This window comes from Lissotriton vulgaris, chromosome 8, assembly GCF_964263255.1.
Source record: "Lissotriton vulgaris chromosome 8, aLisVul1.2, whole genome shotgun sequence".
In the NCBI taxonomy this organism is placed as follows: Eukaryota; Metazoa; Chordata; class Amphibia; order Caudata; family Salamandridae; genus Lissotriton; species Lissotriton vulgaris.
The window spans coordinates 455,119,185-455,133,532 of record NC_141696.1 but is presented as its reverse complement, the minus strand read 5'-3'; positions in this window follow the sequence as shown (position 1 = coordinate 455,133,532).

Below are 14,348 nucleotides of genomic sequence, written 5' to 3'. Positions count from 1 at the left end.
AGCTCACTCCCGTAACATGCCACCGCTACACTTTTAGCCTGATATAATTTCATAATAGCGGACACTGGGGTGTTACCTATTTTGCGTGCAAAGTCTAATATCCCGAAGTTGGTTCTTAATAACTTGCCTTTCTTTTTATTTATAGCAGGGCCCCAAGAAAGTTTGTGATCGAATAGTATTCCCAGATATGAAAATGTTTTTGTTAACGGTATGCTTTCTCCATTGACTGAAAAGGGATATCGTTTTTTGGGGGCTTTTCCGACCGTCATAATAAAAGATTTGGAGTTATTAATATTCAGATCGCGTGAGGTCATGAATTGGAAGAAAGAACTCAACAACTTTTGAAGACCTAATGCGGTTCTGGATATCAAGACAGCGTCGTCCGCATATAGTAGGACCGGCACCCCTGTTTTCCCAATACGAGGGTAATCTGTGTTAGTTTTTACCAAATGATCCTCAAGTCCATTGATGTACAAGTTAAAAAGAAAAGGTGCTAGAATACAGCCCTGTCTGACGCCCCGGTTAATATTAAACTCTCTCGTAACTTTCAGGTCTTTTGTGTACCGTACATTGGCACGTGTGTCATTATGTAGGTCGGCCAGGAAATTGATTAGGTTATTTTCCACACCCATGTTTTGCAGGATTTCCCATAGTTTGCTCCTCTTGACGCAGTCGAAGGCCGAGGAGAGGTCCATAAAGGCCATATACAACGTTCCCTCTCTGGCTTGGGTGTATTTACCACTTATCAGGTATAGATTCAGACATTGTGTAGTTGTTGCATGTCCCAGTCTGAATCCATACTGCGCTGGGGTCATTATATTATTTTGTTTGGCCCAAGCATTCAGCCGATTTAAAAGAACCCCTCCCACTACCTTCGCTACTGAGTTAATCAGGGAGATTGGTCTGTAGCAGACGGCTTTTGTTCTGTCGCCCTTTTTGTAAACCGGGACGATAGTGGATGCTCCCCAGGATTTAGGGGCTCCCACTTCAACCCCAGCGTTAATGACAGACGTAAGAATTGGAGCCCATAAGGCGATGTTAGATTTGAATAGGTCTGGTGGAAGACCGTCAGGGCCCGGTGCTTTGTTGCTAGAAAGACCAAGAATCCCTAATTCAGTTTCTTTAATAGAGAAATGTAGAGGGCTGCTTTCGGGGAGATGAGGTAATTTTTTTGACTGTGGAGCTTCACTCTTAAAGATAGATCCGAAATGGGTGATCCAGTCATTCTCTGGTATGACTGTGCCGAGACTCTCAGCGGTCGGGTCGTCAAAAAGAGGTTTATTAATTATTTTCCAGAACTTTGAGCATTTGCCCAAAATAGAGGGGTCGAGCAAAGATTCCCATGTTTTAATTTTTATGGATTTTTTACATGAGGCAATTGCATTTTTGTAGTCTGCTCGGAGGGCCTTCACCAATGCTAGATTTCTTGGTTTACTTTTGAGAGCAGCCTTTAATTTGCGGTTGGCAGAAGAACAGGCATGATCAAACCATCGTGGGTTGTGAACAGTTGATCCCTTGGCAGTTACAGTCAGAAATTATTCTATCCTTCTGGTCACCACTGCAAAGGCAGATAGAACGCATTCGGGTGAGGCAGAGTCTGTGGCACAGAGCTTGAGTTCAGGTTCACAGTCTTTAGTGACTATCTCATACAGCTTGTCACTATTTACCAAGTTCCACTTCAAGCGACGGTTGTTGTTTACTGGCTTAAGTATCCCAGGATCCTTGATATTATTTCGGAGTATGGAAGAATCACATTGTAGCTCAAGATGTAAGGGGTTATGATCACTGTGAGTGCTCATAAGGATATCAAACTTAAGAACCAGTTGGGCCACTTCTGCAGAAAGAAGGATATGGTCTATGATGGACCCTGACTCAGATCCTTTATAGGAGGGATTTTCATAGATGAAAGAGTCCTCTTTCAGAGATAGTGCCAAAGTCATATTCGTGGAATTCGTGGAATCCATTAAGGTGTTTAATTTTGATCCACGGTGGCAGTGTGTGAAATGAAGACCTGTTTTAAGATCACAGCCCAACGATCCCAAGGTTGTCAGAAGAGGGTTACCGCAAATGTGCGTATTGAAATCGCCAAGGAGTATTTTGTCCTGTGATAATTTAGTCCAATTTTCGGCTAGACAGTTTGTAAGGTTGTCGATATTACAATCACTTGGGTTTGCAACAGAGTTATAGAAGTTAATCAGCGTTATAACTTTTTTCCCCCTTTTGAGTGTAACGATCTGGATACTCCTGCTATCCAACTGCACATGATTGATCAGCATTTTAAGGGACAGACTGATAAATATTGCCAGGCCCCCCTTTGCCCTGCCGCTAGGTGAGGGGGATGCGTGAACAAAGAAACTTTGGAATCCCTCAACGAAAGTGTTGCCATTTATCAACCAGGTTTCTTGGAAACACAAGATAGTGTACTTCCTGACAAAGGCCACCCATGATGGATCATCGATTTTAGAGGCCAGTCCAGCAATGTTCCAAGACAAAATTTTGATGGGGTTTGAAATAATCTGCTCTGATTTGAGATCAGAATTTGTGTTGGAGAGGGAGTGCGGTTCTGAGGTGGTCCCTGTCATCAACTTAGACCTTGGATTCTCAGGTAATGAGTTAGATTGTAAAGCTATGGTCTTAGATGGACTACCTACTTCGGTCACTGACAGAGCATGAGCTTGGTGTGCTCGAGGGCTGACTGTGTAGCTCGATTTCGTTGTGGAGGTTACTAGGCAGGCTAGATGGGAGGTGGCTGTTGTCACTGCAATAATATCATTTTCTGAGGGATTCCTTGCTTTAACAGAAATAGTTTCAGGAAAGGGATCAGATGACAGTCAGTCAACCTCGTCCAAATGGTCGTAGTTGTAAAGAGCATCATATCTATTAGCAGTAGGAAACCCGTATTCCTCGAATTGAACAGTAACAGGGTTATAGGCGCGGTAAAGACCGTGCCTTTGTCGTACAGCTGTCTCAAATGGTTGCTGGTTGTATACTTTGAATCCCCGTGGTTGAGTGTATGGATGGAGATCTAAACCCATTGGGCTATCAGGTCTAGGTAGAGCAGGGGCCAGCCAAGGTTGGAGATTAGGCTGTGTTTTGTGCCATCCTTCTTGAGTGTAGTTATATTTGGTTTTGTTCCTACGTGAGTCTGAGCGGGCTGGATAGAAATAGCTCAATCCCATGGTCCTAATCAGGCTACTTGTCCCCAGACTCCTCCAATCTGCGATGAATTTTGCCGGTCCTAGATGTTTAAAGGTGACCACGATGCAGTCGCCATCTGTGGATTTGAAACGAGTGCCCACCCACTCTACCCTTTTGACTTGATGTATAGTTCCTATTATATTTTGAGGGAGGGGCCTATGTATGGAAAGCCATTGCATGACTTTATTCCTCAGTTCCTCCCGCGTTTCCTCCCTGTTATCACCGACTTTGGGCACCCCAATCATGACTATCGTGTAGGGGTTGGCCTGTGGAGGAAGGTTGATATGTAATAGTGAACTTGTGGTAGTAGGTTTGGTAGGATGAGCTCCTATTTCTTGAGTATTAATTTTAGGAGGCGCCGTGCAATTCTTGTTCTTCGATGCACCTATGTTAGTGTTAGGTGAATGACCTTCTGTAGCCCACTCACTGGCCTCGTCATCCTCATCTATTTGGTTATTTGATTTATTGGTTGTAGGAGTCGTTATGTTCACAGTGGATTTAGGGACTGTTTGAGACTTTATTGTTTGGTCTGTTGTGGGTAGGCACTTTGGTTGTGGTTTATGTTGTTTTTCTATGTTCTTTACTGCGTTGCCATTTTTTTTGGAATTTTTTACATTAAGTGTAGTTGATGAAGGGACAAAAAGAGAGGGCGTGTTAGTTGAGTTGAGTAATCTAAGGATACTGGAAGATATATCATTTTGGGTCCTCTCAAATTTACTCAAAGCCTTTTCTATGATATCTATTTGATGACTAATAGGTTGAAGAAGAGTTTTAATTAGAGTTTCAATTTCTCTCATAAAGGGGAAACTCAAGGTACTCTTCTTATCAATATGTCCTGTTTCCTCATTAACTACAGGATTTCCCAAATTGGACTTAGCTTTTCCGTCTGAGACGTATAGATCTGGGGAGGTTGGAAGGGTTTCCCCGTGTTTTGGTCCAGAGGGTTCCACTATGCCTTTCTTCTGCCACATATCTTTAAGTGATCGTTTGGGTTTACTAGAGGGTAGGTGGGTTTTCCTCGTAGGGAGTTTGGTTCTAGGCTTTTTCCGTTTAATCTTTGGCGATTTATGTAGTGTTGGTGATTGTGGTTCTGTTAAGACAATGACCGGTAGGGCATTTTCCTCGGTCCCAGCATCCGATAACAAAGGGATATCGGTTGACTGCAGGTCATTTTTTGCGCTGTTAGATATGACCATTATACTGTTATCCTGATTGTTAGCTAGTAACTCCAAGGAAAAAGAGTTAGAGGGTTTTTCTTTAATGTGTGATCCAGGTAACTCCGAAAAGGATTGTGTGAGTAGAGACTCCTGGGATGAGATAGTGTCATCCATATTTTGATCGTCATAGGTAATATGAGAGGACAGGTCAGGAAAGCATAGGTTAGGTGTCAAGGAGAGTCTCCTCTCAGTGTCCTGAATAGCATCCGCCACGACATTGATGGTTTTTTGGAGCATTTTATCTATGGCGGTTATAGTGGGCAATGGTGTACTCACTGTTTTTAGTCTGCTGGTAGATCTTGTTGCCATCGGTGTTTTAGTTATTTTAGACATCATCGAACAGTGGTTTCAGCCCCTTTGCTTTTCAAAGATACTGGTTTGGGAATAGACTTGGAGTGGTAGCCCGTCCCGGCCGCCTCAGGCCCCTGAGGGCCACAGAGGGCCCGCCCTTTGCCCGGGCTTCGCCCCGGGCGTCCCGCTCGCGTCCCGCGACGCTGAGGGCTTTCGCTTTTATTGGCCCCTCCCGGCGCTTCTGGCGCGTCGGGGAACGCGCCGCCGCAGTGCCTGTCGGGATTTGCAGTCCCGAGGCGGCGGCGCGACTGGTGGCGGGATTACGGTCTCCTTGTTTGAGTGGTCTGCTGATTAGGCTGGTCTCCGTGCGCTGTTTCCTTGCACGCGCTGTCAGGTAGGGCTCTCTCTCAATTTGGTGATTTATTTCTCCTCCCCCCGCTCCACCGAGGGCTTTCGCTTTTATTGGCCCCTCCCGGCGCTTCTGGCGCGTCGGGGAACGCGCCGCTGCAGTGCCTGTCGGGATTTGCAGTCCCGAGGCGGCGGCGCGACTGGTGGCGGGATTACGGTCTCCTTGTTTGAGTGGTCTGCTGATTAGGCTGGTCTCCGTGCGCTGTTTCCTTGCACGCGCTGTCAGGTAGGGCTCTCTCTCAATTTGGTGATTTATTTCTCCTCCCCCCGCTCCACCGAGGGCTTTCGCTTTTATTGGCCCCTCCCGGCGCTTCTGGCGCGTCGGGGAACGCGCCGCCGCAGTGCCTGTCGGGATTTGCAGTCCCGAGGCGGCGGCGCGACTGGTGGCGGGATTACGGTCTCCTTGTTTGAGTGGTCTGCTGATTAGGCTGGTCTCCGTGCGCTGTTTCCTTGCACGCGCTGTCAGGTAGGGCTCTCTCTCAATTTGGTGATTTATTTCTCCTAGTTGAAGAAAGCGTTTAACACTATTTTTACTTAGGGCTCGATAGGGTTAGCAGCATTGCATGTGTTCGAGATTTTGGCAACTGGGTTCTGGGGTCTACTCTTGGAGCACATGTCGAGAAATGTCTAATTTTGGTTGCAAGTGGTTTGAAGAAAATCCATGGTGGGAAAGGGTGGATTTGGGCCTACTTTACTTTCAAAGTAAGTTTTGTCACCATTTTCCACTATGCCTCAGACAGATAGCAGTATCACACGTTTTTTGTGGTCTGATTGGGGGTATTCTACATTTTAGCGTCTGTGTTTAAGGGTCGGGGAGCACTGCTGGGAAGGTCTAATTTTCTTCTAAAATCTTAGTTTACACTACACCTAGCTTGAGGGGAAAAATCCGCAAAATTTGCCCATGCGTATTTATCCTTCAAAAGGAGACTCAGAGTACGCCCTTTCGAAACTATTGTACTGTCGATTCTGAAACTGAAAGTGTGACTTATTGCACTACACAGCGTAGTACCTTATATTCTTTTCTTAGTGGTGTTTTAATATCACTTCCTGGACAGCGGAGTGAACGGAAAACAGAATCCCATGTCTCGGCCAGTAGCCCACATGAGCAGGCTGCGGGCGGTCTGGCTCAGAACAAATTAGAAGAATTACTTCTGCCTATTTTTACACAGTGATGTGACTCAGCCTTTACTAAAGTTAAAACTGCAGTATATTTGTATACGCATATCGGATACGTGTTTTAAGGTACTTGTGGAAGGCAGATGACCCTAGCAGTACCTCTGAAAAATATCAATTTGCTGATTTATAAGATATTGTAATTGTGGGACACTATTATTTTAATCCTGAAGAAGGTTTTTGGCTTTGAACATTTACATGCCTTAACCGAAACGCGTCGATGAAATTGTTTGGGTGGAGAAACACTAAGCGTTTGAAGAAAAATACTCCAAAAATTGTGAAAGTAAATTTATAATTTGGAGTAGGAATTACTAATCAATTCATACTAGTGATTTCTCTTTTCCCCTTTTTAAATTGGAATTATTTTCCTAATGTATTGTCCCATGTTTTGTATAATGAACTTTTGATGTGTTACAATGTTCTGTTTTTAACCCTTTACTTTTTAATCTACCAAAATAAAATGTACATTCTCTGTATGACTGTTTCATGTTGATCATTAGCTGCTCCTAGTTTGTATGAGTGTATGTTTTTTATGCATGCTTAGTGTTGAAACTGTGGTTCACTTATAAGTTCACCCAAAGGGGAATACTTTATTGACAGTTTGCATCAACATGTACAGGGTGGCTTTCACCCTGTGCAATGGAAAATAGGATGAAGTTAGGCTTCACATTAGCGACCCTCAATTCAGCATCCGCCTGGCAGTCAGTGGACAGGGTGTCTTCTGGTCACCAACATTGATCGACGGAGCGTCAGATGGAACGGAGGAGTACCGCAAATAAGTTTAATGGCTTGATGCATTCAACTTCCCAAATTCAGCAGGACAAGTACAACAACATACAGTAACAGTATCCATTCATTTCTACTTATCTTTTAGGTTATGTTATTGCTGTGAACTTCTATGAGTGTGACTCTGCATTGCTTTGCTCTCTGCTTCTAAATTTGCTATATTTTTGCTATGTTTAACAGTAATTTAATGTTCTAGGTGTTTATTCTCTCTGAGGGCAGAGAGGCAAGTGAAGTTGCATAATGACTGCAGCCCTGTACTGCCAACTTGTTTTTTCCTAGTTACTAGTAAGTTGCAGTAAGTAGTAGTGCTACTTTGCAGTAACCTAACCATCCATTTAGTAAACAACTTCTGGCATGCAGTAGTGCACTTCCTTTATGTCCCTTTAAAGATTTATCAATATCTTCAAATCCAAAGATTTGTTTCTCTTCATTTGTTGTTTGACTGTCCATGCTCTGTTTTTTTCCTCTCTACTAAACTTTCCCATAAAACCCCATTCCCATCCAATTTTCAAACCCTAACCCTCTTCCCCCGGGCTGTGTGGTATTTCATTGTGGTGTGACTGACAACAACAATACATTCCACACACTTGCTGGGTAGGATAAGGTCAAAGCAGCCAAAATCATTACAATCAGAAGTTCATGTGCGCCATCGTGGATTGATAAGAAATCCTCCTCCTACACGACGTGAACAATCAAATGCTTAATGCTTACGTTACGTTGATGACATGTCCTTTGCCTTAATTTCTTATAGCAGTCCAACTCCATGCAACTACTACTTATATTTACATTAATTTAACACTGCTTAGGCTACAACTTAGGGCACTGTTCTCGACCGTGCTATCTAATGTACTGTTTCTAATGCTACGCTCAGCCCACTCAATGTTTCATTTCCTTTGTTTCATATGGTGATACTGCCAGTGTGTACCACTACTGCTACCAGCACAACAATGATATTGCATCCGTCGAGGATTCAACTCAACAACCAACCTTATTCACCAACCGTGATTCACAAATCACAGGTAAGATAAGCATATTGGAGAGGTAGTAGAATAATGGGCTAGGACTAAGTTGGGAGGAGAGCAGAGACTGACAGTACTACTAGTAAAGTACAGTAGTAGGGCTACTGAATTGACTAACTCGGTTACTTGCATTTTGGTATATTTCAGGACAAGATGTTTCATTCATGCTGGTAAGTTTGAAAAACAAACGTCCAGTAACCACCGCCTACAGCCACACAAAATAATATGAGCACGTATACTGCGTTTTGGTATAAAAAATATAATTATTAAGAAATATAAATTATGGATGTTGTTGTCACAAAAATAAAATAAATTACCCCAACTCACACCCCTTCACTAACCAAACCAATGTCCAAAAATCAAAAAGTCCCCTTTCCCAAAACCCCAATTCCCACCCCCCCAACAGTCTTTAAAAAAGGGGCAAGTGCTGTGGACGTTCTTGCTGATTCGTCTCAGCCGTCTCAGCTTTCCAGCGTCTCCGCGTGTAAAAAATGACTTCCGCATTTACACGCGGAGACGCTGGAAAGCAGTATGGCTTAACCTGCCACACACACGGATACTCCTATGGTGTGTCACATCTTTGGTATTAACCATCACACGGACGGCTAAGACGAATCAGCGAGAACCTCCCCAGTACCCGGTAGCCGTGTCGGAATTAGAACCGGCTGAGAGGACATAGCCATTGTGGCAATAGCTTTGGAACCGCTGACCGCGGGAGCCCTGATGAAGTCGTGGGCTACTAGCCCTAAAGAAACACGTGTTGGCTGGGCGTGGTGAATAAAATCTGAATTGAAGAAAAACTTCCATCAAGACTGCTTCCACATTGTTTGTCTATTGCTTGTGTTGTTTGATTACCTACAGCATTTACTCTGTAAAAGGCGACGTGTGCACAGATACCTGTTGTAATAGTATAACATTTTGGCATGTATCTTTCTGCCGTCTTTGTAAGCCTGTGACATTACTGGTAGTTTAAGGAATTCCACTAGCAGCACTATGGGTGGACTCACTACTACATACATAGTCGGAGAGTACTAAAAAATGGCCTTTTTTTATATTTTTTCTCTTGTGATGCAAAAGAAATTACTGGTACGTGAACTTGTGGTAGCCGCCATAATGGCAGCTCACTCAGCTTTCACCCAAGAAATACAGACACAGGCCATGATGATGCAGACTTGCAGTACTTTAAGCAGTACATGCAGGTGGGGATAGGAATGTCTTACTTTTCTATAGGGGTGGCACTGCCACTGGCCATACTTCATCCACTCAGCATCTGCTCTACTACATCATACACCTCTGTTATCGATGAGGATAAAGAAGATTACATCCAGGCTTCCAAAGTACGTCTATGATTCTACTTAATGTCTCAAATGTACCAAAATTTATTTTTGTCAACAACCAACTAACACCCGTTTCATTATATTTTGGAATTGGAAACCGTTGTCTTCTTATCTTGAATTGCATTCAACAAAACCATTCTTTACAGTCATAAATATTAGGACTCGCACGTCCTTCGTTTCACCCTTCTTTAACTTTTCGTTCTTCACATCCCTAAACTACATCTGATATGACTTGGCTTCACAATAAAAATTTGCCAGCTGAGTTGAAGTGAAATAGAGGGGGCCATTGGTTACCCGAGAAGTACCGCAGCTAATGCTATTACAAGTCAAGCTTGACTGTCTTCTCCGTGATAGTAGCCCAAAAAGTAGTTCTAAATTAGTAACTGTCATTAACAATACAGTCTACTTATACTAGTGTACTGTGTACTACTGTACAGTACATCATACACTCCTTTGCGAGCCTACTCAAAAACATTTCAATGAGTAAGGAGTACAATAACTTATCACCGTCCGCTGCGGTTGAGTCTTCCCCTCCAGCTCCTCCTGTTGGCGCCGCCGCATCCAGAGTGGACCCCTTTGCACAGCCGACCCCGGCACTGGTGGTCATCTGTGCCGCATCAGATGTTGTGACGTCTAGGAAAAACATGTCATATTTTCAGATGCCATACACAACCCCCTATTTTATCTCGTAATGGAAGAAAATGTTACATAACACATTTTTTATTACTGGTATTGAAAAAAAGTAATGGTTTTGGGGAGGAAGTGTGTACCTTTTATATGCTTATTCCATTAAATGCTACACTTCTTCTTATGACAACTGAGGAGTGCTTGCTTAACGTTCACCATTTTTCTCATTACAGAAAGAAGATTCCATTGCCCTTCTGCCAGACCATTCACCAACTACTAGTAAGTCATCACCAGCAGTACTTTAAGTATTTTAAAGAAGGTGGGGGCTCCCGCACAGTTATTCTAATAATTTAATGTGTCTGTTAACTATTATTAGGTTTGAGTAATACTAATTTCATTCATGGGAATGTTGTTTAAACTTTAACGTCATAACCATTGCTCGCCCTGAATACTACGCTATTAAAAATAAAGAAATCATGTTTTCATTTCTTAATTGAAAATAAAACTTTAAAACTAACAAACACTGTGTGTTTTTTTTTCACGAGTGAGTGAGCGGAAGGGTTTGAACTACTGCACTTGGCAGTCATGTTTCAGTGACTCAGATACTATGAAATAAACAGGGGTTCTGCCCAAATTACCCTCCCATACCTGGGCAAGGAGAGATGAAAAAGTAGAAAAAGTGGTACTGAGGAATCAATAAAGCATGGGCTACTTCAAAATAAGATACAATTTATTATCCTGTTTTTTACAGTGATTTCTGTCGTCATTAAATGATATAATTTAAGAAGGACAATGTTATGAGTCGTAAGACAAGGAGGTCGAAATATATACAATATACAAAAAGACAAAGAGACCGATAATTGCAATATATACATTATATATACAACAGTGTGTACCCTAAACAAAAAAGAAAAAAGAAGACACAATCAATTTTCTGTAAATACCCACTCCTCAAGTTGAGTAGAGTATCATAACCAAGGTAGTCCTTATAGCGCGTAAGTTATTATTCCTTCTAATCACAAACGAAGTAATGATTATAAAGAACGCCAGATATTATTAGCAAAATGTACAATGTGGTAGGACTCCTTAAGCAGATGTTGACGCAGTCGCGGTCGCGTTTCCGCCAACAGTTTTTTGTGGCTTCATCAGGACAAGTGTACTGAAAAAACACACATATAATACAATTTAAACAATCCCTAAAAACAAACTATGCCGCAAATAACCTCTCACCCGTTTATGGCAATGCAGTGCCCAGCGAAAAGTGGAAAGACGTGAAGACTGAAGAAGTCAATCCAAAGCCCAAACGAACCTAAAAGATCACTATTTCAATTAATACAGTGATTATATGTAAACGCCAAGTAGGCGGAAACAGGAGAAGTAAATAGTCCAAAGCGTAAACAGAATACGCAAGGTCAACAGACCCACTCACCAACATCATTCTCTAATCCACCCTGTGCCTCCAGTCAGGTGTCTATCGGTGCTTGGAACCTAATGTTTCGCCAACAATCATCCAGATGCCTTCACGCACACCCATTGCACTCTGGATGCCAATACACAGTCAAAGTACCTTTAAAGGCCACATGGTCCCCCCAAACAAACACAGGGGACACACCCCTGGGGGTACAGCCAACCTCCTCTTCAAGGACATACAGTTTGGGTTCTCCTTAGTACTATGGGGAGAGAACGAAATCAGGATCTATCACGCGTCCAAAATGTAAAAAACAAAAAAATATACTAACAAAGAAATTAAATCTCCTACTTATACAGACATTACACACACCACGTCATATATCGGGGTCTTGCCTACCTCCAAATCAACAATTCTGGGTCAACAACTTATATTTTCCAAGATCGTGTATCTAGACACACACATGGGAGTTTCACACACCCTCAGCTGAGTCGCGGGAAAACCTGGAGTCGGGGACGGGAAAAAAAAAACAAACAGGGATCTACATTACTCCCCACGTATCTCTACGGGCACCACTTGGGACTCGAAACTAATCCCGTACTGTAGGCAGAAGACTTCTATGCCTACCTCAATGCCTTTCAGCTCCCCAGATAAACATTCGACAGGAGATACAATCGACGGTCGTCCGGCCAGTCCACCGTCCGTGAAGCTGCAGACAGTCCAAACGTAGAGAACCACACGTTATGAAACGAGCGTCTAAGCTGACGTACACTTCTACGTGTGGCAACGCATCAACATAGAAACAGGACCGGCAAACACCGAGTAAACAGTGAAGAGACTAACACAGGTCACGTACTAGCGCACCTACTATTATTCAGAGTATCCAAGCAAGAGTTCAATAATACACACACACATACATAATTCAAAAGAATGAATAAAAAAAAACCAAAAAGTTATCCCATCACCATTTTGATGTGCGTAATTATTAAATGGGCACTGTATCACCACAAACAGATTAACAATCTACACATGACAAATCAGATCACAAAACACATTTGAAACGTGTCATACAAAATGCAACACACAATGTGATTAAGGAAAAAAACACTGTCTACAAAGAGTACGTATATGTAAACTCTATCCTCATCCCTAAGGTGGGTCTTATTTACACACTAGATAACAGGTTCATTCTGTAACCAAATATCTATGACGAAGTCCCAAGCCTATTAGGACTACACAAGAGCATGGAGTCCAGGAACCTGGGAGCACCATGAGTGCTGGGGATAAAGGCCCACTATAGAGGGCACTAGCTGCCCATCAAGAGTAGGAACCGGTGTCGCTTAAAGTGTGGGACGATCTAAAAGAGCACCACTCTACAGATCTAATCACTTTCTGTTTATGCCTCAAATTAGAGCCCATAATTCATCACGATCATTGAGGCCCTTAGTCGTGGTGTGATATCTCCCAATTAACCTAGCTTCTATACAATTTAACTTCCGTTCTAGGTCTCCTCTGTTTTTGGCTACTACCACTACAAGTACAGCCCGAGTGAGGTCTTCCTCATTATGTCCACACTCTATATAGTGTTGCACTAGTGGAGCTCCGCTAATTTTACATCTAATTCTGGATTTGTGTTGGCCTATTCGCATTTTAATGGCTTGTGTGGTCTGCCCTATGTAAGATAAGTTACAGGGGCAGGATACCACATACACAACGTTCTTTGTGTTACAGTTAGAAAAAGAACACATGGTATGGTTCTGGCCATTAATCTCAATGTTTTTCACATCCTTAGAATTAGGGCACACCGCACAATTCATGCAACGAAAATGCCCTATTATAGCCGGTAGGCCTAATAGGGTCCTGGTGTCTTTTTTAGTTGTGGGTTCTCCACTGGCTCTGACAAGGTGTTGTTTAATGTTCTTTTCTTTGCGGAAGGAAAAGAGTGGTTGAGGGATATTTAGATGGTCAATGAGTCTCCAGTTTCTTGTGATAATTTGTTCAACTTTATTTGCCTTCGCATTGAATGTTAGGACACAGGTCATGGCAGTTTTCTCATTTTTTCTTTCTTTGGGAGTCAATAAAGTTTCCCGAGGTGTATACCAGGCCCTTTTAAAAGCAGCTTTCACTAATTTCCTTGGGTATCCTCTGGAGCATAATTTATTCACAAGAATTTCAGCATTGTTAAAATAGTCATTCTTGTTAGAGCAATTGCGTCGAATACGCAAAAATTGCCCATAAGTTAGGTTCTCTTTAACGCTCCTTGGGTGTCTGCTGGTAAAGTCTAATAGGGTATTTCTATCAGTAGGCTTAGTAAAAAGGCTAACTTCTAGTATACCACCATTATTGAAAATCCACACATCGAGAAAGTTGATTTTCTCGTTACTACAATTGATGGTAAACTTGAGGTCTGGGGTGCAAGCATTTAACCATCCATGGAACCAGTCTAGGTCTTCTCTGTTTCCCTTCCGTATCAGGAATATATCATCGATGAAGCGAACCCACTTCGACAAATAATGTAAAAATGGGTTCGCCTCACCAAGGACATATCTACCTTCAAATTGGTCCATAACAAGGTTAGCTATTTCGGGGGCAAAACAGCACCCCATTGCTACTCCCTTTAGTTGCAGGTAAAGAACCCCCTTAAACGAAAAAAAGCTGTTTTTTAGACAGATCTTGGCTAGTTCAAGTATAAATTTGGTTGGCACCTGATGTGGCCTACTCCTTTTATCCAGTACTAACTCCATCACAAGTAGTGCCTTATTCTGAGGGATGTTGGTATAGAGGCTCTCGATGTCGAAGGAGACCAACAGCTGTTGGTCTCCATCGAACACCGAGCCCTCTACTTTATGGATAAAATCCATGGTATCCCTGATGTAGACCTGTG